The following is a 25623-nucleotide window of genomic DNA, read 5'->3' on the forward strand; positions in this document are numbered from 1 at the left end:
TGGGAGCCCCTTCTGCAGTTTGAAATGGTACAGTTCAAAGATTGGTTTAGTCGGTGGGAACTAGGCCCAAGTACTAGCCTGAGCCTTTTCAGAAGCCTTGCCGCAGTCAGCAGTATTTACTCTCGAGGAAGTATGCCCTTGATGGAGCCTCAATCCTATGAATTCTTCAGAGCAAGGCCTAGCGAAATGAGAGATTGGCTTTTGAATAAACATGGATAGGACCAGTTTGCATGTACGTTTAAAAAGGAAAAGAGTACAAGTTGATCTACATAGATCCTAAACAGGCGTACTTAGAATTCATTCCCACATATTTCAGTGGTACTTATTTCATGGAAGTTTTTAACATTACGGCTGTAATTAAACTCCAGGCAGCACAATCCACATGGCGGGGGGGAGGACACACCTGTCAACAATCTTAGGGATTGTTGATTTAGAAAGGTCTGTATTGCTTGGACAAAAATCTAAATCTTGTAAAGATTGACATACTTCTCTCTCTCTCTCTCTCAACAATATTAATCCTAATTTCCAATCTTAACTGTCCTCAACTCCAAAATCTGTTAATCACTTCCATCTTTTGTTTAAACAGTTTCCTTTTTTTTTTCCTACTCCAGGGCTCTACCCTAGTGTAGCCTGATCGTATGCATGTTGAATTGGAAACAAGTCCCAGTGGGGTTTACTTTAAAGCATGCATGCATGCATGCATGCTCACATAGAATTGCAGTTGTATAGTTACACAAAGGAAGATTTTTCTAGAGCCCAGATTCTGCCCCATCATTTTTTTTAAAGGTTCTAGTTCAATTAGGAATACTATGTCTTCATTACAGAGTAATGTGTTTAAGGGCGCAATCCTATGCATGTTTAGACTGAAAAGAGTTGTACAACTCCTTGCATTACCCAGCCCAGTCTTGGGCCTCCTGCAACCTTTGAATTTCTTTTCTAGATCTATTTCCCAGATTGTAAACTTTCTCTAGTCAAGTTAGAACTTCCATTTTCCTGCTGAGATCTTGTGCTTCAGTGCAGGGGTTACTGTACTGTCAATTTTTATGATCTAGAATTTTAAAACAAACACTGATGAAATTGTTGTTAAAATCTCTCTCTCCCTTTCTCTGAACTTCCTTTTAAAACATATATTTGCCTAATGTATTCAGTAGCTCATCAGTTGGTTTTACAGTGCAATCCCAGGTATGTCTGCTCAGAAGTAGGCGCTATTGAGTTCAATAATACTTACTCCCAGGTAAGTGTTATTGGATTGCAGCCTCTGCCTTAGTGACTGATTTACTGCTTCCAGAATTCCTGTTATTCTAGCTCCCACCTTTGAAGCTTCTTTGTTTTCATTTTTGTTTTTACTCCCTCATGTTACTTGCTCATCTCTCAGCCCTGTACTGTAATTTAAACCACTTCTGAGGTTCTTATTTCTCTTAGGGAAGATTTCAGGCATTGTGGAATCTACTTCCTTTTTCTTTTTTACTAGAACCCTGAGATCCACCAACTGGACCCTGGAGCATTAGACATTAATTTAGAATTAAAGAATTCTGAGACAGGGAATTGGTTTTGAGTACCAGAACTGAATGGAATTCACACCCCTTCTGCACAAAAATCACCCCTAGTTAACCTAAGCTTTCTTCATTTCAGTAGTATAATTTAGTTTCGTCTATTGTCAGACATCTTGCTGATCTACTACAAATCACCCTGAGATCTACCAGTACAACCAGATCTACCTTCTTTGCACCCCTGTCTTAGTGTACCTGCCAGTCTGGAGCCCCAAAATAATTAGGTTTGTTGGAAATGTTATGGGGTTTGCCAGCTGGGATCACTGTAGTGGATCTAGGCATCCATCCTAGCAAATGAGGTTATCCTCTGTATCCCTCACCTCTAGGACAGCCTTATCTTGTTAAGAGATGTACCTTCCAGAACATCAAGAGCCATGGAATGCATTCTCTCACAATCAGATCAAGGCCTCATCATTCTTTTTCTCTCAAAGATGTAGGGCATGGGGGGCGGGATTAGTGTCTTCCAGATGTTTTTTGACTATGACTCCCATCTTCCTCAACCATTAGGTATGCTGGCTGGGGCTGATGGGAGAAGGTCTTGAGGGCCACAGGTTCCCCATCCCTGCTCTAGGGGTGTGACTGTGTAGTGGCAGTGTTTCCCCACCCCTCCCCCCAAAGCTGCCCATTGAGATTACTTTGTAAATTGGTCCAGGGAAGAATATGGTGGGATATGAAGAACTGTGTAGTAGAGGTAGAAGTTGTGATGAGATCCAAGGGACAGGTTTGAAGAGGATGAATGGCAAATGTCAGGGTTTTCCAGGGAAGTTGTGACGCTAGCCATAGCTTTGTAGGACGTGTGGGGTGGAGTGGGGGCTACTAAGGGTGTTCATTGAAATAAGGGATGTGTGGGAATTGAGGAAGGTATATGGGGTAATATAGAACAATAAACCCTACACATTCCAGAGATTATGGCAATAAAGGTGACATGGCTTTCTGCTATAACAGAGTCCAACTTTTTATTTATTGAGTGTGTGAGGTTTAAGTTTTGGCTGGAAGGATATTCTGGGAGGGAATGAGTGAGCCCTGGGGAGCCTTAACTCTGTGTTAATGAAGTTTGTTTGTTTATGTATGGGCCAATAAATTTCACTGAGTTACTTAAAAGTTAGATTGAATGGGGTTCCCTGTGGTGTGATTATATGGGTGTCATGCAGTTGGATATGGCTGCAGTGTAGCAATATACTTTTCTGTCACACCCATTTAATTCAAACTTCATACTGGCTTTTTTTTTTTTAGTGTTCTGTTGCTGCCAGTGCCAGAGTTTTCTTCTGTTGTAGGGAAGATGGTGCTTGATAGTTCCCCAATAGACTGAATTGTTGAAAAAGGGCCGCTAGCATCAGGGCCCCTGGATGGAGACAGAGTTCCCAGGTCCCGACCCTAAGTGGGCTTCTCCATCTTTAGCTGCAGATAACTAAAAATTCTATAAACTCGCGCTCTTCCCATTGTATTGCAGTGCTGACAGGAGAATGGAATGTCAGCAGTTACAATCCTAAACATGCATACTGTGGGATTTGCTGTCTTGTAAGGCTACAATCCCATGCATGTAAGTACTGTTAAATTTAGTGGTTGGTTAACTTATTTCTGAGTAAAATGCTTAAGATCAGGTTGCAAGAATCCTCTTGTGCTCTGGAGGAACATAGAAATCTTATCTGAGAATTTGAAGGGAGGTTCGTAATAAGTGTGCTCTCACTCACAGTGTGCTCACCCTAAAAATTCCTGGTTCTGGAACTGGATTTTTGGTGATCAGAATTAATAACTTCGCTTTGCTGTATTTGATTCTTTCTTTAAGTGCTTTTTATTACTTCTTACAATCAAGGACTTGGGAAGGAAGAAGTTGATGGATATTCCCCTCTGCAAATGGCCTGGGGAAATTGTTCAAGGCCACTCACATAGCTAGGCAGGGACTTGAACCCAGGTTTCCTTGGTTCAAGTCCAACAGTTTGCACACAAGACCTATTAGCAGAAAATGTCTCTGTAAAGGAAGTACAGGATAAGTTTTGTGTTCAAGGGCATGTTTGATTATTTGTGATGCCAGCAATTTCCAGTTAAGGTAGACTGTGGACATGGATTGTTCTGTGCTATCTGCACATTCAGGCATATAGGGAAGTAGCAATGCTTGAACTTTAGGTGGGACCATTGTTTACAAGTGGGCATTAGACTGTGTCTATCTCCAAAATACATTGCCGAAATTAGTTACTCCAGGGTGCTACTTTCTTTAACTTTCCCCAACACTCTGATGAAGCAAAGGATTTTGCAAACAAACAAAATCTCCCTAGTATCTCATCATGGATCTCACAATGCTTTGGAAGTTCCCAGTGGGTGATGCTTGATTGAGGCGGCAATCCTGTACATACTTACCTGGGAGCAAGTCCCATTGATCTTAGTGGGGTTCTGTATTCTGGGGCCTGATCTATTCAGGTCTGGTTTGACTGGGACCTGAGTAGATCAGGCCCCAGAAGTAATACAGGTTCACGTCTGAGTAGATGGATATAGGATTGCACTGTGAAGAACTGAGTTTGCGTCATAATCATAAGGCTATTATGTGAGGGATTCGGTTTTATGTATCTTGGCAAAAGCCTCTAGTTGAAATAGTCAGAGAGCATGAAATCTATTTGATTTTTCCCAAAAAATGTTAGCCCGAAGTCTCCTTTAATTGCAGTCTTAATTTAAATACTCTTTATGTACAACTACATTTGGAGTTTAGGGAGATGAGTGCTTGAGAATAGCCTGATTTCATTAGGCTAATGGTCTCATACCCCTCCCTCCTATGTCTGAAAGTGGCTACTTCTGGGTAACATTGTAAAGCAACAGTAAAGGAATTTATTCCCCCTTGTTGACTATCAGATAGTTACAGCCTAATTTAGGAATCTTTAGCATGAGGATGCATCTTTGAACAGGGAAGAGCCAGGAAGCAGAGGAGTTGCTATTGCTAATCTCTGCAATTCAGTTGGGTATTAGATGAACAAGGCAGGAAGGGGAGTGATGGTTGCAGAAAGATCTCTTCCCCACCATCACGCCTCTTCCTGCCTTGTTTATCTTCTAATACATACAGACAAAATGTAAGCAACACTGATAGTCCCAGGGCATAGTCTGAAGGCACATGACGCAGCCACCTTGCTGAAGCTAAGCAGGCTTGGGTCTAGTCAATGCTTGGAGGGGAGACCACCTGGGAACCACATGTAGCCACCCTGCGTTCCATGATGGATGAAAGGTGGGATATAAATGTAATAAATAAACAGCACACTATTGATGCTACATAACATTGAAGAGGAGAAGGAGTAACTGTTCTGATATTTTACCATTACTGCATCCTCCGAAAACATTGATTTATTTTCTACAGCCCAGTTGTATGCTGTATGGGGGAAAAATCTCCCCAAATGCTTTTTGTACTGAGTTTTATATCATCTACTTTCTATACTAAGCTTTTTTCTCTGTATTTTCTTAAACTTGTTGAATCAGAAGATTTGGGACGAGGAAGCAATCCTCTTTCATCACTGATCTTTTTAAAGTGGGGATTCGCTGATTTTCCACATAAGGAGAGGATGTATATCCAAAAAGTTTCATATTGCTGATAATTTGATTTTGTTATGCCTTTTTAAAGTGCTGCAAAACCGGAATGATGTACATTCAAGGTGTGAAAATGCATGATCAATTTTTATTATGGTATTTTGGGTTTAATTTGCTATCCATTTTCTTTAGTGGCCCTAACACTGATCCTGTGTATTTGGTTATGTAACTCAAAAGCTCAGGTAGGATTCTGAAGTTACTCCAAATAAATGGCAATTGCTTCTAGTAACCTAAAGCCTTGTTTAGATGTATTCTAATGTAATTTTACTGTCACTGCTGCCAACACAAAGCCAGTTCACAGTAGCAGGGTAACAACTTTCAGAGGGCTGGTTGTGGTAGTCTGTTGCAGCAAAAACAACGAAGAATCTTGTGGCTTCCTAAAGATGAACAGATTAGAAGCTTCTGTGGACTAGAGTCTACTTCATCAGATACATGAAGTGTTATCCTCAGTCAGGTAATATACACATATGGTTATATAGGAAAATCAATTGTAAATAGTGGTGTCAAATGGAAATGAAATGCCAAAAGTACAAACTGTGACAATTCAATTAAAACTTAAATGGATTCAAAATATAGTAATTGGTGGTAACACAAATGTCCTGGCATCGCTAAGTTCATTAACAGGACACTGTTGTCTCTGTTCTCTGTTACCTATGTTGCCTGGAGAGCTTAGACTACAGGGAGACTCATAAATGGAATGAGTTTAAAGCTCCTTTGTTGAAGAATGGCAGCAATATAAGGATGTTGACCTCATCAAGTCATTATGTATATAATTGTGTTCTGTTTATCCATGTGCTATCTATATTTCATTTGGTACAGGTCTGAGTGATGTGATCCACTGTAAGGCCACCACTGTATTCCTCCGTAGAAGGACATTAAAAGATAGTGGATTCATAGGGTGACCAGTGGCAAAAGAAGACTGGGTTCCTATCTCTTTTAAAGAGCTGGAGAAGGAATTTCAGGATTTTCTAACTACATCTACTGAAGTTTTCTTTCCTACTCAGCTGATAGGCACAGAATTCTATCCTCTTGTGTCTGATTATTGTAGGATTAACACTTGTGACTGACCCCCAGCCACACACACACCTAGTTTGAAGTGGCGCCACCCAAAATTCTACCAGTTCATTCCTTGTAATGCTTAGATGAACTCTTAACTGTGAAGTTTAGGTATTCTAAAGAAAGTCCCTATCTTGCAGCCTAGCCTACTTCCAACTGTTACTGCGTGGTTATGAGGCTAAAACAGAATAAGCTTGTATGTAAAATACATCCACCACATCACTGCATGCATCTGAAATAGGCTATTTTATTAAAGCTCATATTAGAGTAAGGCTGGAATAAAACTCATTGAACAGACCTGGACTTACTTCTTCACACGGCGCATACTTAACTATGGAATTCGCTACCACAGGATGTAGTGATGGCTACCATTTTGGATGACTTTAAAAGGGGATTGGACAAATTCCTGGCGGAAAAGGCTGTCAATGGTTACTAGTCCTGATGGCAATGTGCTACCTCCAGTACCATAGGCAGTGAGCAGTACCATATACCAGTTGCTGGGGGACATGGGTGGGAGGGTGCTGTTGCGCTCATGCCCTGCTTGTGGGTTCCCAGTCAACAGCTGGTTGGCCACTGTGTGAACAGAATGCTGGACTAGATGGATCCTTGGTCTGATCCAGCATGGCTCTTCTTATGTTCTGAGTAGGCATGCATAGGAACTGGCTGCAAATTGGGTTCTGAAGTGCTTGCACAGTGTACCCCTTGTCTTTTTGTTAGTAAGGAAAATATTATTGTTTTGCCAGTCTTAAAGGTAGGGGCCTGAGGTTGAATTAATTGTCCATGACTGCACTAGGATTTGAACCTAGATCCATGTCTAAAACCCACTAAAGTACTTTGGATTATTCAATATGTAATATATAACGGTAGTGGTAAAACTTTACTATTTTGTTAATATTCTAGCATGATGAACTGAACTGTGTGGACTCCGGGAATTTATACACACGTATGTGTATGCGTGTATGAGTGAAATCGTTCCCTCTTCCTATATGAATGGAACAGAAGCAGACTGGATCACTTATAGTTTTGTTAAAGGTGGATGCTTTTATAATGTGCATTCCTCCTATTAGCTGTGTGCAGATGTGGGATTTGATTTAGCCAATAGGCACAGGCTGACTGCTTTAATGTTTTTACCAAAATTGTCAAAAATATATTTTCCTTCTCTTAGATGGAAGCTTGAATATTTATGGTAGCAATTGAAATACTTTGATATTTTGTCAAAATGTTGATGTTTTCTTAAAATCTTCAACGTTAGTCTCGCTAAATAATTTTTTCCTACTCCCCCAACCAGCTCTAGTGTGAATCAAGAAGCCATATGTGTTTTATCAAGAAGTGGCACCAGATCTGTGCTGCTGGGATGCAGATGAGAGAGGTGTGAATTCTAGGATTTTGGATCAGGTCCATCTAGTTCCACACTGGTGTCCCAATATTGTAGTAGTGATGTACACAAAATTACTTTAACAGTTCTAATTCTGCTCGATTCAGGGGTAATTGGAGGAACAATCCTGGACTTGAAGGTTTGTTTGTCATCTGTTTGGTATTCAGTAAGGCAGAGTTTGTACCAGCTGATGTGTTTCAAGAGGACAAGGAGAGACAAACTTTTGTAGCTTCTTCTTCCTTGTCTTGGGACTGCAAAACAAAGCACACAATTTGGTTGGGATTTGGGAGTCAGTTCTGGGAGGGTGCTGGGGGTGCTTTCTTCATAGAATCATAGAATCATAGAATAGTAGGGTTGGAAGGGGCCTACAAGACCATCGAGTCCAACCTCCTGTTCATTCTTAACAAGGACCTCCGCTATCTGTCTGATCCAGTTCATTGGAAGCCTTCCTTGCAAGCAGATCCACTGGTGAGAAGAGGTTTCTGGCCTACTGATTCACACTACAGAGCCCTTCCCAGATAGTGGATCTGTTCATGAGGGGGAAGGCTCCTTGGCATGGTAGGCTAATGTGAAGCTGTCCTTTTTGCACATTGATCTGCTTGTGGTTAGGCACATACTAACTTGCTATCTGAAACACAGGGAATCCTGGTCTGTTGTTCCTTGTGGTGGACACAAGGAATACTTTGATGAGTTACTGCTCCTAGCAAGCTAATTTGGAAGTGGAGACTTAACTGTGGACATCATTAGGGTTGTGATGTGAACTGCACTAGGTAGACCAGGACAAAACTGCTGGTATGGATGCTCCCTAAGGATGTGCCAAGATTACCACTATTTTAGGAAAGGAGGGTGATATTTCTGACTCTGCAGCCCAGATGGATGGGCCATGTCATTCCTGCCTCCCCTTTGATTCGCAAGGTTTGTAGATTGGTGCTGGTATCAGTGTGGATAGTGCAGACGTGCTAGCCTCCACTGAGAGAAGAGGTGCCTGCCTTTCCTTAGGGTGCTTCCTGCATTTCCAGATGTGTTCTGTAACACTGAATCGGGAATAAAGGAAGCTGCAACCTGGATAAATCGTATGATGTCCTTGGTCCTTACAAATTTGCTAATGCAGTTTGCCTGCTCCTGTGTTGTGAATAATCAGAAGCTGGGATATAAGTTACTTCATATATTATTCCAAAATAATAATGTATCTGTATATTCAGACATTGGTGTAATTGTGTAATTGATTCTAGCCATTCTGGCTCTGATTCCGTGAAGATGGTGCAGAACAGAATGGGGTTGGCGTTGACAATTCTTATTCTAGGAAGCCACAGGAATTGAGCTCTTTCCCACATCCCACAGCTTCCAGACATTTAATTTCTTTTATTAAGAATACATGATTTAAAACCTACTGATGATGCCAGCTAAATTTTTCTTCCCTCTTCTCCTTGTAACTATTTCCTCCAATCCCCAGAAGGTAGCCATCAGCTCCTTCTCTGTGCACTCCTATCTCTGCCTTACAGCTCTTCCAGAAGCTGTTCTGAGAGTTTGTGTGTGTGTGTGTGTGTGTGGGGGGGGGATGTGTTTGCCACCATACCTGTTTGGTAACCGCCATTTTTGGTCGCATACTGTCAGCATCTACTGCTCTTTGAGCCTCCTAGGATGCCCTGGAGAAAACATGAGCAGATTTATTTATTTTCTAGAACAGCCTCTGACACACCAACTCATGTGGAGTATATCCTGTCTGCTTGCTCTTTCATAAACCACCGATGTGAAGTTACATTTTCTTCTTGTTACAGTTTTAATCTGGCATAAATGTATATTGGGTTGGGGAGGAGTAAATGTGGTGCCCAGTAGCATCTTTATTTTTTTCTTGTTGGCACTGTTGGTAAACTGATTGGTTTTGAAAGGTTGATCTTCTGTTCCCTTCTCCTAAATGGTTGGTGTGTGTTTCTAGTCAATGCCCATTCCTTCTCTCTTCTTGCCTCCATCAGCTTGTAGCTCAAAGATAAACATCTGGATTAATTAATAGATGCTGGCTACAGAGGCTGGAAGTAGGTGGGAGCTGATATCAGTTCCTACAATGATCCTGTTCTTTGCACAGATGCCAGGGTATAATCCAAGGAGATGCAATCTTCAAAGACATGGAAATGTACACTCTGCATCATCAGCTCCACACAGGGATTTAATACGGCTGAAACAGCTTGATGGTATGGCTTATCACTGGCTCGGAAGAGGGTCTGTTTGAAAGTACTCTGCAAACATTGGCTTTGCCTTCCAGAGATGCTGTGAGATGTTGTTATTCTTGTGAGGATACCGAGGCATAATAAACAGAGTCTATGTGCCCGGTGCTCCTTACAAATATTCAAAGAATTAATTTTTAATAGAGGATCTGAGTTCAGATGTAAGGTGCAATATTGTCTTCCTTTGGGTTGGTACTTGGGAAGATCCTGAGGGGTGAGAAATGATTAGTTATTAAAACCCCTCTGTTCTTACAAGGCTAAGATTCTAGCTGAATGTTACATTATTGCAAAGGTACGTAACAAACCCTTGATGAGACTTTTTTTTTAAAAAGGAGAAAATCTACTTCAGGAGGGGGCGATTTGGAACAGAGAAGTGGGTAGGGCTGCTTAACCCTTTCTCTGTTCCAAATCACTCCCCTCCTTCCTGCTTTTCAGCTTCCAGTGTTCCAATCTCTGTGTGTATAAGCATATGTAGTCTGTTCCCTAAATCAATGGCTGTTGGAGTAATTTGTGAGCCTTCTCTCTCTCCAGGGGCAGAACTACTGCATTATCACACAGGTTTTCTGTAACAGTGTTTTTCAGAGCCTCCATAATCCTCTCCCTCTCCAACCAATTGCCTGGCTTTTGGATGGCTGCTCAGAAATGTATAGCTTCATCTCCAGTAAGTGATAAGGACCACCACCACAAAGTGGACTATGTGAGAAGATTCTTAATGCGGTCCGGTATGTAGGGAGGAATTAAGCGGTTCTTTATTGGTATTCCTGCTCTGATACTCTCCCTTTTTGTCTGTGGAGGGGTACCTGGGTAGGGAGCACATATCCTCTCAAGGAAAGGTATGTCTCTTTTGTTCACTGCTAGAAATGTGAAAATCGACAGCTCTGCATACTGATGCCTGCATTGTTAATTTTGTTTGCCTCACAAAACTCTCTCCAAACCAACAACATACCAAAATCATTAATACGATAGGATGCTGGAGATTTTTCTTGACATAATACTAAGTGCTGCTTGTGGGGAAACTTGAAAGGGAGAATTTTTGTTCTACTTGACTGAAACATTTCCCTTGGTTACATACTGATCTGATTGCATGTGTGTCCTGAGTCACACTGGGTTGTTGTTGCTGTGTGCTCTTCTTGAGCAGTGGGTTATGTGTACTGCCTTGTTAATGTAAGTTATCTCTAAACCGTTGAGTTAAGAACATAAGAAAAGCCCTGCAGGATCAGCCCAACAGTCTGATCCGTCCTGCAACCTGTTTCCAAACAATTGTTTTTAAATTTAAAGCATCTGTGAGTCACTTGTTTTTCTATCAATGTACCTAAAGCAGCATCCATCCATAAAAAGAAACTACATCCCAATAAACATTAAGAAATTAAAATGCTCAGAATATTAATGAATGAATAAAACAAGCCATAATAGCAGTCAATAAGGAGCAAATAAAAACCAAGAAACTTGGGTAGTCTGCAAGAAGCCTCCTGGAAATCTGCAAGGAGGTCATGATGGCAGCAGGCCTCCCCTGTGTTAATCCTCAGCACCTGACATTTTGCTTCTGCTTCTGCAGATGGATGTTTTATTTAGCTATTGTGGCTAATACCTATTGCATATAGTGGTGTTTATAGCAGCATCTTATGCTTAAAGCAGGAGTGTTCAACCTCAGACTCGCGAGACAGTTCCAGGCTGCCAGAGGTCCCAATCTGGTCTCCAGGGTTCCCCAGAGGGCCACGCTGCTTCCCCTGGCCCCACCCATTTTCTCTGAGGCTGATTGTTTTATAGTTTCCCAGCTTTTGTGCAGTCCCCCCCGCCCACCCTGAAATGGCTATCCTGAGGTATAGTTCAGGGGTGGGAAACGTCCAGAGGCTTGCCCCCAAAGCCCCAGAGGTCATATCCCTGTACTGTGCCACCGAATATGCTGCTGAAATTTGATGGCATGGCAGCAGCAGAGAAAAAAAGTCTTTTAAAAAGTAGAGATTTGTGGTTTGCTTTGAAATACCCTCTTTTGGCCACTGCTGACAAACCACAATTTTCTGCTTTTAAATGGAGCTTTCCCTGAATTTCAGCAGCTTGGTGGTCACAGAAAAGGTTGGGGGAGGTACATGTTGTTGCCCAGCCCTGAGTTAGTTACTGGCAGTAGCTTAAAGCTAAAATGAGTTTATTATTTATGTATTTATTAAATTTATTAATCGCCCATCTGGCTGGTCACCCAGTTGTATGTTTTGGTATTTTGGCCCTGCCCCCTTTGCCTTTGGCCCTGCCCACCCTTGAGACTCCCGAGAGCTTCTCCGAAATGGAATTCGGCCTTCAGGCTGAAAGAGGTTCACTCCTGGCTTAAAGTCACAAGTCGGTCCAGTTTGGGTTGCATGAAAGTATTTCGATGGTCTCTCTGTTTCCAAGCCAACCTGGCTTCTGTATATGGCCAAAGCAACAGTGAAAGAAGCAAGCGTTACTATTTTTGCCTCATCTACCTCTTATATATGGGATAGGCTGCCAGTATGAACTTGGTGCCATGTGGCTGAGCTGGCTCCATCCCCCCATCATTCCAAAAAGGTTATGAACATTCTTACCATAGCTCAGTCTCATTTAGACACAAGCTTCCAAGGGTAGATTATGAAAAGCAGCTGAAACTGTTATTGCTTTAACTTGGCCCTCATTTCTATAATATACAGCGCTCTCGTGTGCACGCTCTCTCTCTCTCTCTCTCTCTCTCTCTCTCTCTCCCTCTCCCTCTCCCTCTCTCTCTCTCTCCCTCTCCCTCTCCCTCTCCCTCCCCTTCTTGCAAAAACAAGTGAATCAAGAATTAGCTGCAAATAATGAATTGCTATATAATAAGAAGGAAACCTTATCATTCTACATATGCCTTCCTCTGGTTTGGTATTCTGCAGTCACCTCATCAGATGAGAGATTAAGTTGTAAAACTGAATTTGACTTCAGTCTCTTATATAAGCACACACAAGTGAGGGTTTTTGTTTGGAGAAAGCTACACTTGACTCCAGGATAAAGGCCGGAGTTGTTGGGGATGGTGTTGTAATATATCACAACTAGCCAATAGTCTTTAAAGCCCTAAGTTAGGGGTGCACAACCTTTTTGGCCCGGGGGTTGTATTGGCTATGTGCTGGGGTCAGGGGGGGGGGCACATATGTGCACATGCACGCACATTCACATGCCCCACACACCCTCATACACTGGGGGTTCTGGGGGAGGGAGGAAACTCCAGCCTATGTACCAACCAGCCCAACCCAATTGCTGCTTTACTGGGATTTTTAGCCTGGAAGAAAATGCTCTAAGAACAGGCTGTATGGTTCCTGCCATAGAAACCTAGAATGTCCTAGGAAGCAGGCAGGAGCCTTTAAACACTGTTTTCTAGGATCTCTGGGATGCTCTAGGAATGACATTTCTATGGCAGGAGTCATAGAGCCAATTCCTAGAGTGTTTTTCTCTCTTTAGAGGGAAAAAAAGGTTTTTTTTGGCAGCAGTTGGATGTTGGGGGTCACCAGACAGGACTTGTGGGGTGCCTGCACTTTTTTCACCCCTGGGATATCTTAGGGAGTGCTATATGTATCCCTCTCTGTGAATTAAGATAATCTGGGGAAACACTGCTTCGGGTGCTGCCTGCCACCATCTGCAGGGAGGCTGTTCTCTACCAGAAATGGGCCTTTTTCTGTGGTGGCACCAGGAACTGGGAAATGTGCCAGGCTCACTTCACGGAAATGTTTGGGTAGATTAATAATAGTAATAATAATAACATACCCGTTCCACCAGGCCTGAATTTCCGGAGTTCATTCTTTGTAAAATAAATAAAAATACAAAAAAACTGAATGGATTTTTATCATCAGGATGCAGTGTTTGTTGTTGTTAGTCTTAGGAGTGCATAGAACGACGTTTTCCCTATTGATTTTAGGTAACATTTTTACCACGTCAACACGTTTTATTGTGAGCTTCTCCGAGGAGGCTGCCCACAATACCTCGGCTCAATTTACAACTCTAGCCTTGCCTCCTTCCATTCAGGAGCTGTGTTCAGATCAGCAACTTGTTTAGAAACGTAGGTCATGAGCTCCTCTAAAGGTCAGTTAGGTTTTTAAAAAATTCTTGTGCCCTCTAAAAGGTTAGCCTGGGCGTGGGGAGGGGGCTATAAAACTGAATTGTGCCTCCAATTTTAATTTGTCTGGAAGTGTGTGCTCCAGCTATTTCAACTGTATTAGATTGCAAGGATCTCTTGCCCAGTTTGCCAGTTTCTGTCTTTGCTTCCTTTGGAATTTGTGTTTTTTGGCCTTTTCCTTACCAGGCTGTTCATTGTTTAGCAAGAGCCCCTTTTCGTGACAGTTGTCTGAGATGGTAGATGCTGGGCACTGCTGACTGAAGTGAGCTTGCTGAGAGACTCCAGCCTTGTTGGACCCCACTTCCATCTAAACCAGCAGAGCAGAGAAATTGCCTGTTACCTTGGGTCGATTTTTCATGCACTCTTAAATTGCTTTGTATTGACACGCTGTCAGAAATAGATTGTCACATTAACCCACTGAGCCAGGCCTGGGTTCTTGAGCATGTGCAGTTGGAATGATGCCCTTCCAGGCTTAGGACAGAAGTATGGTGGCTTTTTCTATTTCTGTTCTCTCCCGCCTGGTTTTGTCCATCTCTTTTGCTCCAAAGCATCATTGTTTATTTGCTATATTTGTATATCACTGTTTTGGGGTGGGTGGCTGGGCGGGTAAGGGAGGGATCAAGTATGTGGCAGAACACATATTTTGTATGTGAAAGACTCCAGCTTCAATCCCTGGCATCTCCAGTTAAAATGATCTGGTGGCAGGTGATGGGAAAGATGTCTGTCTCAAACTCGGGAGAGTCACTGCCAGACAGAGTACACACTACTGAGCTAAATGGACGAATAGTCTGATCTAATATAAGGCAGCTTCCTAGGTTTTCAACCACAGTGGGTCTCGAAGTGGTTCACAATAATAATAAAGCAATCACAATTAAAATATTGGTTAAAACTACAATTGGCAAAAACAAGGGAGATGGTAAATGAAAGAATAGCACCAAGTCAGAGCTCCAAACTCTTCAGGTAAAAATCAGATAGGAAAGGTATAATGAAATAGGTCCGTGTTCCATTTGGAAAAGAAGGGGGGAATTCCCCAGCTTTGGAGCCACCACCGAAAAAGCCTACTTCTCATTCATGATCTAATTTCCCTAATTGTTGGGATGTGGAGCAAGGCCTGCAGAACAGATTGTAATGTTTTTTGGGGGTGGGAGGGCTCATATGGAAGAAGATCTCCTTGAGAAGTTTGGGATCTTTAAATGCATGTTGATTGTACAGAGGAAAGACTAGATTAGCCTTCTCCAACCTGGTGCCCTCTAGATGTTTTGGACAGCAACTTCTGTCATCCCTGACCACTGGCCATGCTGGCTAGAGCTGTTGGGAATTGTACTCCAGAACATCTGGAGAGCATCAGGTTGGGAAAAGCTGGACTATAGATGCAAGTGTGCTGTAGTGCATGGATTCCGTTGCAGGAGCTATTTAAAATATGGGAATGATTGATAGGGCTGAGAATGGAAGGGCGAATGACATGGTACTTGGAGGAGAGTCTTTTGAGGCCTGCTTCATGTGAAGAGCAGTAGAGGCTATATAAAATGACATCCACATCATAGTCAACTCCGCGTGCACTAGTTTGCAACACCAGTCGGCCCTCCAAGCAGTATTCTCCATGCTGCCAGAATCCACTGACAGGACAGTTATGTAGCAACATGGGTGCAAATGCTGCAGCAAGAGGCAGTCCAAGTGGTGAACTTCTATCCATTTTGTTCTTCTAAAGTAGACCTTGGAGCTCATAAGTTCTTTTTCTGGGTACCAAATGGTATTGCAGATAAATGGAGAATAAGTAATAAGTAGCTTGAGGCTTTGGATTTTTCGTTTTTGTTGTTGATTCAACCCCTGAACACAGCTTCTGACAGCACTCCATGACCAAGCAGGTTGTGCAGTGCTAAGAGAAAGCTGGAAGTGGGCTTTCTCTATGTGGCTTCCCGCACTGTGGTGCTTCGTTCATGGGCTGTTGTGTGAACTGAGGCGAGTCTGTGCAAAGTGAGTTCATTTCTCTGTACCTTTTCATGTCCCCCTCTTACTCTCCATTATTTCCTTTAAAAAAAAAAAAAAATCATTAGATCTTGTAGATTTTGCTGGCAGTCCAAGTGCTGTGTTTCTTGACCTCTCCTTATCTCCCTAGTCATGTTCTCATTTCAGGAAGTAAAGGGAGAGGATTGTGTTTTTTAAAAAAGGAGGAGATGCTTATTTAAACAAGAGTGAAGGGTCAGACAGCTTTATGGATTGCTGCCAAATAAATGAAGGAAATAAAAATGTAACACAGATCATATCACCTGAAGATATGATTGTAAAGATTGTGAATTGGGAGTAATAGTGCTTTACCAGGATATGTAAATCAAGGGTAGGCAATGTACATTAGATGTTCATCTCCTGTGATTCTGCATAGAGAGAGAGAGAGTACTGCAGAATTTTGGCATGTGGTGCAGAATATAAGAAAGGTACAGATTTCTGAGAATCTCAGCTTTCAATTTTTTAAAAATGCAAAATTTCTAGATATGCATGAAGACCCGCAAGCAGTCTGTGGAAGGATTCAGTGTTTATAGCATCAAGGTTGTAAGCTGTGAATTTGTATTTGATTTCTGATCATGTCTCCCTACACTAGGAGTGCAGAACTTCAGGCCAGATCCAACCCTCTCAGTGTCATGGCCCCGGGTGTCATGGTCCCAGGTGTCATGCCGCCACTGGAGTCATCTTCAGAGGAGGGGCCAGAACTGTCAGAGCCAGTTGGCCCCTCAGGAGACCCTGGTACGAGCCAAGAAACTCTGGGACCCTCAGGAGTGATGCCCTTGAATCTGCCTCCTAGAGAGGCAGGGAGTTCAGCTTCTGAGTCCGAGAAAGATGTTGGGCCAACACCTAGCTCCCGAGAATGCCAGCGCCTTAAGTTCCATGATTGGATGGTTGCCACACGAAGGAGTGCTCACTTACTGAAGAGGACTGCTCATGAGTTGGGCTCCCCTCATGAGGAGTACGTCTGATAAACCTCTAACAGGAAGCAGCTGAGCTGTCATATTCCTACGTCCTCTCCCTTCTCAATCAACACTCCAGGAAACAAGGCTTAGGCTAACTCTACTTTATTGTAGTAGAGTAAATAACTCTACTTTATTGTAGACAATGGAACCAATTACCTAGGGAGGTGGTGGGCTCTCCCACACTGGAGGCATTCAAGTCGAGGCTGGACAGCCATCTGTCAGGGATGCTGTGACGGATTCCTGCATTGAGCAGGGGGTTGGACTCGATGGCCTTGTAGGCCCCTTCCAACCCTACTATTCTATGATTCTTCTATGATTATTAGTTAATGACTAGCTTCTTTACAAATGCAGGTTCTAGGAAACTCAGACTGCATAGAAACAGGTAATCCACACATCTACGACTATCAATAGAGGAGATGAGGTGGAAGTTAGAGACCTTGCCAGCAGTCTCAGCATGAACTTCTCTAGTTCTCTAGGCCAAACTTGCTTAGCGGGGATGCCCCTCCCTTAGGGTGGCTCCCTCCTACTTCGGCTTCCATGAGTGGCCAACCTGGTGGAGCGTCTGAGCCCCGCCCCTAACTTTTCCCGCTTCGCTCTGTGAAGGACCCTAGCGTCCCTCAAGTCACGCCCCTCGCCCTCCTCCTTCTCGACTTGAGTTCTCATGGTGGAGGAATGGGGGAGCCATTCAGGCTGGGCCCTCTGTGTGTCAAGGTCTTGGGCAAAAAGTCTCGTCGTATCTGGGCTCACTAGGGAGGCTGCCTCTCTCTGTTCTTGCTGTTCCCATTCCGATTCTGAATCTGAGCTGCCAGGCATCTCCACACGCTCAGTTTCATTCCTGAGATGAGCACTGGGTGGGGCTCTAGTAGCTTTAGCTATATCAGCTCTCACTGGAAACAGCACCTCTGCTAGCTCCAGTATCTGCTACCTTGCCTCCTGTGCTTTGCCCTGTGATTGATGCTCCGTGCTGCCAACCCTTGGACTGTCTCTTAACCCTGCTTCTGTACTGAGTAACGTACCTGACTGATTACTGTGTTTGACCTCTTGTTACCTTGACCACTGCTGCTGTTGCCTGGTCCTCGTTGTCTGACTGCGTTCTGACTTCTGCCTGAATTTTGACCACTTTTGCCTTCGCCTAAGCCCCACTGGACTGTAAACTGTGTGCTTGACCATTTGCTTGACAAATTGACTGTTCTGTTACATACCTCCCTATATTTGCTTGCAAAGAGCCAGGACTCAGTCTAGAGGAGGACACCAGGAGTCCCAGCCTTGCCCTCCAGGGTTTTTCAGATATCCATGCCCCTGCCTGCCCCCTTTTCCTGCAGCAGAGGAGGATATCCTTATATGGGTTACTCCTGCCCCTCACTGCAATAGGCAGGAACGTGCAAATTAACTGAATTGCCCTCTCATGTGGGAGAGCAACCTATTTCCAGTTTCATTTCTTGCCTCAGCTCTGAGTAGGTTGTTGGAATAGTTCCTCAAGCCCTCCAGCCCTTTATAGCTATAGTTTGCCTCACGTCTTTTCTCTTTCTTCCTTTTCTGCCCTTCTCTACCTTCCCCCTTTTAGAAACAAACCAACTTTCCTCTCTCCTTTTTAGAGATAGGAGTTTCTCTAATTGCAGTAGTGACCAAGACTGCACCCACAATGCCTGGTTTCACCTCAGAGATAGACAGCCCTGGAATGTTGGGGGGGGGGGCTCTTTGTGGAACCTATAAGAGGGGCCATGGGGGGGACTCCGAGAGCAAGTCTGGCCAGCTGGATAAGACTCTGCCCAGCACCATCCAAACACGGGCTGAAGCAGAGCCTGTTCTCATAAGTGCTGGTGGGTCTAGTAGGAGCAAGTCCCACCTTCACCCAGGAACTGGGAATGATCCAAGGAGGACTCAGGTGGGGTAGGTCCCAAGGGGCCCCTGTCCCAGCCAACTGCCCCCAATTCCCCCCCCCCCCGGTCATTGGTGGCCAAGTGCTTCAAACGGAATTCTGCTGATGGATCCGGCAGATCATCACAAGGGAGGCAGTCTATGCCCCCGCCCCCGCCCCCACCCCGCAGCAAGTCAGAACCTGGGACAAGTCCTCCTGCCTCCCCTCAGAACCGACTGGGTGCAAGCATTGGAGAGAGAACAGGGCCCAGGGGAAGGAATCTTCTCCTCCTCCCTCTTTCCCCCCAGTCAGGCACTGCTGCCTTTTTCATTCCTGTCCTTCTCAGCGTGGCCACCATTTTGAGCGAGCCGCATGGGAAAAACTGGCCACTCCCCTCCACACCTCCTTCTGCGTCGGCCTGTTCTGCAAGGGCAGCAAGTGCAAGTTCACAGAGGGAGAGGATCCTTCCCCTTTGCCCAAAAATAGGATAAGAAATGCCCATCCTGCTCCCAGATCATCAGATTCAGAGGGATCCATTTCCCCACACCTGTCTGAGGGAGAATGGGGAGACCTTTCAGCAGAGGAAGCCCAACCTCAGAAAGGCTTTATCAGACTGAGGATGTCCCAGTCTTATTAAACAAGGCCATGAAGACCCTGGCCCTAAATTTTGAAGGGGGGCAGGAAAAAAGGACTGATCTTCCAGAGGCAATGACAGAAGTTTTTTCTAAGCACTCCCCATCCTCCTCTGCTTTTCCCTCCCCAGGCGCCTTTATGTAAGTAATGCAGGCAGAATTGGATAAACCAGGCTCATCTAGGCCCAGTAGCTCTTTAACAAAAGAGTTCTATAATTTGCCAAAACAGGTGCTGAGCGAATTGCAGATGCCCCTAGTGCATGCCCCCAAGGCTGCCCTAGTTTCTGGTTCCCTATATTGAAAGGATGGGGATGATACCCCCAAGAACCCAGAGGACAGAAAGGGGGTGGGCCTTGGTAAGGCTCATGAGGCCCCATCACTAGCCATACAGGCCTCCTCCATAGTGTTGTTCATGGCCAGGGCCTTCTGTCTTTGGGTGAAGGACATTCTAAAAGATATTCTAGGGAATAATATTAAATTCTGCCAGAGTGTTAATAAACTGCTTAAGTCAGTGGCCTTCATGGCTGATGCCAGCTTAGATGTTGTCCAATTTACTGCCAGAGCCCAGGCAGCAGCCGTGTCAGTCAGATGCCAAATATGGCTTAAAAATTGGAATGCAGATGCACATTCAAAATCCAACTTGGTCCTGGGTCCCTTTGGGGACAATAAGCTGTTTAGGGATTCCTTGGAAAAAGTCCTTATTGAAACAAAGGATAAGGGAAAAAAGCCCTATCCTCTACCTATAAGAAAGAGGAGTGTAAGCCTTTTTGTCAGAGGTGGGTCTTCCTTTCGTTCCTTTTGCCCAGACTTTAGATCCTGAGACAGCAGAGGGTTCAGGTCCTCCTGGGGTGGGTGGAGATCCCTATCCAGGCAACAGCAGAACCAGGGGATCAACAGTCTCTCCTCTGCCACCAAGGTCTTCCCAAAGGTCTTGGTAGCATTAGTGGCACATCTGCAGAGGCAGCGGATTCACGTCTATCCTTACCTCGATGACATTCTAATCAGGTCTCCCTCACTTCAACAGGGAATTCTGGATGTCTACAGGGTGTTAGCATGTCTTTGGTTACACGGTTTCCTGGTGAATTTCACATAAAGTCAGCTCTGCCCTTCCAAGGAACTGCAGCACCTTGGGGTGGTCCTGAACACGCAAGCAGGTATAGTCCGACTTCCGCCAGAGAGATCGGAAATGCTCCAGACCACAGTAAGACTGATCCTTCAGAATCCCACCCCAGACCTGATAGCCCTAGCACAGTTGCAGGAGTTAATGATCGCTACCATAGATTATGTGCTGTGGGCCAGGAAACACACCAGGCCCCTCAGTGGCTTATCCTCCCATTCCATAGGTGCTCAGAGACACATACCAGTACAGTTATCTGTGGAGGCGAGACAGTCTTTGACCTGGTGGCCCTCCCCTACAATCCTCAGGGGCCGATCCTTCAGAGAGAGCCCCTCAGTCCAAATTACAACAGATGCCAGCCTTCGGGGTTGGGGAGCCCACTGTGGATATGCGATGACCCAGGGGAAATGGGACCCAGAGGAAACGTTGCACAGCATCAACTGGCTGGAGTTGAGGGCAATCTGTTTGGCTCTCCTAACCTTCAGCCACCTGATCCAACACAAGGTGGTGCTTGTGAGAACAGGCAACAAAGATAGCCAAGGTGTATTCAAATCACCTGGGAGGGACCAGGTCATGTTCTCTCATGGGACCACCTCCTACAGTGGCCGGAGTCAAATCCCTTATGCCTGTCAGCCAAGTGCGTTCAACGGGCTTTAAACACCACCGTAGACTGGCTGAGCAGACAGGACATCAACCAGACAGAATGGAACCTCAACCCGGTGGTCTTTCAGGTCATAGTTCAATGTTTCAGCAGACCAGTCGTAAACTTGTTTGTGTCTCCTGAGAACCACAAGGTGAGGCGATTCCTTCCAGGTATGTGATAAAGGGTGTGGAAGACATAGATGCCATGTCCACTCCTTGGCCTACAGGCAATCTGTATGCTTTTCCTCCAGCCTCCATGATAGCTCAGCTCCTGCACAGAATCCAGACAAAGCGGGTGGACGTGATCCTAGTGGCGCCAAACTGGCTGAGAAGGGCCTGGTACTCTGACCTTCTTCACCTCCCATTGGCATCATGGCCTCCAGACCTTCTGTGTTAAGGAAAAATCTTCCATTCATACCACGGCTGGTTACAACTTCATGCCTGGCTTTTGAAAGGTTAGCACCAGAACACAGGGGTTACAATGCAAAAGTTATATCAACTATCTTATCTTCCTGCAAAGACTCCACAAATAGGACATATGAGATCACACGGAGAGCCTTTTGCAGGTGGTGCGGGAGGAAAGGACAGAATCCTATCACAGCTAACATCAGTGTGGGCCTGGCCTTTCTGCAAAATGGGTTGGACCAAGGACTTCGGCCTAGTACTCTCAAAAGATAGATCACAGCCTTATCCTCTGTGCTATCTGAGTCTTCTCATAGATCCCTGGCAGCACCCCCCCACTATAAAACATTTCCTGAGGGGGGGCTTCCTTAATGAAGCCACCACCTATACACAGATATCCTACCTGGGATCTCCAATAAGGTTCTCAAAGCTCTTACCAACCCCCTCTTTGAGCCTCTACGAAAGGTTTCACTGAATTTTCTATTCTGGAAGGTCTTTTTTCTTGTAGCTATCACTTTGGCCCTGCAGGATATCAAGAGTTGGAAGCCCTATCCACTAGAAAGGAACTATGTGTTTTCCAACAGGATGCGGTCACACTTTACCTGGATCTGACCTTCATTCCAAAAATCAGCTGTTTTCCACAGGGCACAGGAGATCATTCTTGTTTGTTTATTTCATTTCTATACCGCCCAGTAGCCGAAGCTCTCTGGGCGGTTCACAAAAATAGTTGAGGACAGGCTGATCTCCCTCTAACATTCTTGCATTTTAAAAGTTCTGCAACTGATTCTGCCATCTTTTTGTCCTAGGCCACATCAGCCTCTAGAGAAAGAATGGCACATGTTGGACATTAAATGTGTGATTAAGCTCTATCTTAAAAGGACTAAAGTTTTTTTGTCTCTGAATCTCTTTTAATTTCTTTTCAGACTTCCACCATAGGCAAGAAGGTATCTAAGTCAACGTTGGTGCGGTGGATTAAGGCCTGCGTTTTCCTTTGTTATGATACTTCTGGTTCCCTGGGAGATCCCTGGAGGGATCTCTGCTCACTCTCCATGGAGCACAGCCACCTCTGCTGCCTTTGGGACCAATTCCCCCTTGTTGACATATGCAAGGCCGCAACATGGACATCTTTGTCTTCCTTTGTGAGGCATTATAAGTTGGATGCCTTTGCTTCAGCCGAAGCATCTTTTGGCCAGAGGGTGCTTCAACAGGTGTTTTTGGTTTGATTATTAGGGTTAGTGGTGACTTACCCTCCCAGTTTAGGCACTACTGTTAGACGTCCCAAGATATCCTCCTCCCCTGCAGGAAAAAGGAACATTGGTACTTACTGTGATACATTCATTTTCTGCAGAGGATGGAAGATATCCTGCCCACTCAGCAGTATTCTGTCGCTGCTGGGGTGTTTTTTTTTTCCTTAATTAGTTTTCTTCTTCTGGAGGTTTTTGTTTTTAATAATAAAGTTACTGAAACTTTTGAGGCTGAGACATCTTCTGAACTGGAAGTAGGTTGCTCTCCCATGTGAAAGGGCAATTCAGTTAATTTGCATGGTTGGAGCGAGTGGGAGGAGCAACCCATATATGGGTATCCTCCATCCACTGCAGAAAATGAACGTATCACGGTAAGTACCAATGTCCCTTTTCCCGCAGCTGTTGTCAGTTTGATTGTTTCGAAGCCTTTGCACATTTTTGTCCCAATTCCAAAAGCATCTCCTAAAGCTTAGTTACTGACAGTAAGAGCTTTAAGCTAAAATATGCTGCTGTTTTTTGTATTTTGGCTCCTCCTCCATTGCCTTCAGCCCCGCCCACCATGAAAGGTGGCCCCAAGAGCTTCTCTGAGATTGAATTGGCTCTTGGGTTGAAAGAGGTTCAACACCTCTGCCCTGGACACACTCATACAGCCTCTGACAATCCTTTCTTGCTGCTATCAAACTGATCCTTGCCCCACCCCCATCCACCACATAATAAAACAATTCAAACTAAAACATTCAAGCGGAGATTTGTTTTAACAATATTTGTGTTGGCTATGTTCAGAGAAAGGGGAGGAGTGAGGAAGCATAGGTCCACTGCAAGGAGAAGATGGAGAAATGTTTGTGGGCGATAGAGAGGAGGTAGAACCGCTCAACTCCTACTTTGCCTCAGTTTTCTTCCACAAGAGACCGGGCAAAAATAGGGCAAAAATAGATCCAAAGATGAAGAGGAGTTGTGGCCCAAGACAGGTAAAGAAGTAGTATTGGAGTACCTAGGCACTCTAAGCAAAGTCAAGTCTTCAGGGTCTGACAAATTGCATCTTAGGATACTAAAAGGCACTTGCAGGTCTGACTAATATTAAAGCATCTGATTAATTTGTATTGTGGTATTTTTATTGTGATATTTATTGTTTTTATGCAATTGTATTTTATGTTCGCTGCTTTGATACCTTTGTGGAAAACAGTATGTAAAATTTAATAATAATATAATTTTTGAAAATTCTTGGAGAACAGGTGAAGTGCCATGAAACTCAAGATGGGCCATCTTCAAAAAAGGGGGGAAAGAGAGGATCCAGGCAACTGCTGACTAGTCAGGTTGGTGTTGATACCTGGAAAGGTACTAGAACAAATAATTAAGCAGTCTGTCTCTGAGCATTTTGAAAGAATACTGTGACTACAAAGAGCCAGTGTGGGTTTCTCAAGAACAAATCATGCTAGACTAAACCCATCTTCTTCAACAGAGTTACTAGCCTGGTAGATCAGGGGAATACTGTGGATGTAGTATATCTTGATTTCAGCAAGGCTGATATTCTTTTTGGCAAGCTAATAAAATATGGGCTAGAGAATGCTGTGATTTGGTGAATTTGTAGCTGGTTAATAAAGAGTTCTCATCAATGTCTCCTTGTCAACCTGGAGAGAAGTCACAAATTGGATACTGCAGGCTTCTGTCCAGGCCCAGTGTTGTGTATAAATGACTTAGATGAAGGAGTAGAAGGGATGCTCATCAAATTTGCACACAACACCAAACTGGTTGTGGTAGCTAATACCCTTGAAGGCAAAAACAGGATTCAAGATTATCTTGACGAGATGGAGAACTGGGCCAAAACTAACAAAATGAATTTCAGCAGAGACCTTTGTCATGCAAATATGTTCAATGCATGTAACTAAAGAGTAAATGGTTCAAGGCTATTACCCGAAGGCCAGCAATGTAGTCCTGGCAGGTCTCACCGGGTCGTTGTCCTTGTACTTTTTTTGAAGCCAGGTCCTAGCTGGGTCACAGGGAGGAAGGAATTCCGCATCCTAAGAAGGGATGCTGAAGTCACCTGGTGGGGGTGGCAAGAGCTGTTGGGGAGTGCCTGCGTGTTGAGGGTCGCTCTGCTCTCCCCCCCCCCACCCTGTGGCTGACCCGGAGGGTGGCGCTGCCAGTGGCTTGCCTCGTGGGGGCTCACTCGCTGCCTGTTTTACTCCACACCTCAACAGTGGCAGCGGCTAGTCCAGTAAGGGAGCACAGGCGCCTCCCCAGCACTTGGCAGGCAAACGTGGAGTGGGGAAGGAGCAAAAAGGGTGGAGGGTGTGAAGAGATTTCCTATGAGGAAGGGAAAGGCAAGGCGGTTCCCTCTTTGTGGTGCGGTTCCTGTTACCTCGCAAGGCTGGGCAAGTGACCCCCGGTGTGTCTTCTGATGACTTCATCTCCTTAGGGAGACTCAGAGCTACAATAGTTCTTCTTTTTTTTTTAAAGTGTTCTGGGGCTCAAGGGTTCCTAGGAGCCCCACCCACTGAACTTGGCAGCCGCCTTGACCCCTACGCTCTGATTCATGAGATTCTTGCATTGGGAGCCTTTTTCTCCCTTTATTCACGTGCTTGGAGCTGCTGGCGCTGAGCTCTGGGGGTCTTGAAGCCCCTTCACTCCCCTCCCCCGTCCCGCTGTCCTCCTCTTCCTCCACTCCCATATGCAGAACTACTCGGGAGCCTAGCTGTTATCGTTGCACACCAATTTGCCTGTTCCCTGCCTTGGAGTAAGAAGAATGGGGAGTGGGAAGCACTGTGTATAAACCATGCTGACCGGCTCCTTCTGTCTGTCATGGGGAGATTAAAGAGGACTGCTAATCTTGCGGGCAGGTTGTGTTTGTTTCTCTTGGTTGTGTTTGTTTCTCTTGCTGTTGTGCAGCGGAGAAGAGAGAGATAAAATGAAA

At 44.6% G+C, this 25623-nt stretch overlaps 1 protein-coding gene across 1 annotated transcript in view; it reads right to left on the reverse strand.

The window, feature by feature from the left end:
• The window catches only part of LOC146354924 (clathrin heavy chain 2-like), a 101894-nt gene that overhangs the window by 9332 nt on the left and 66939 nt on the right, over positions 1-25623 (reverse strand). The window lies entirely within an intron of this gene.

Source organism: Heloderma suspectum, chromosome 2, assembly GCF_057233095.1.
Source record: "Heloderma suspectum isolate Gila_16-S chromosome 2, 16-S_ref, whole genome shotgun sequence".
NCBI lineage: Eukaryota > Metazoa > Chordata > Lepidosauria > Squamata > Helodermatidae > Heloderma > Heloderma suspectum.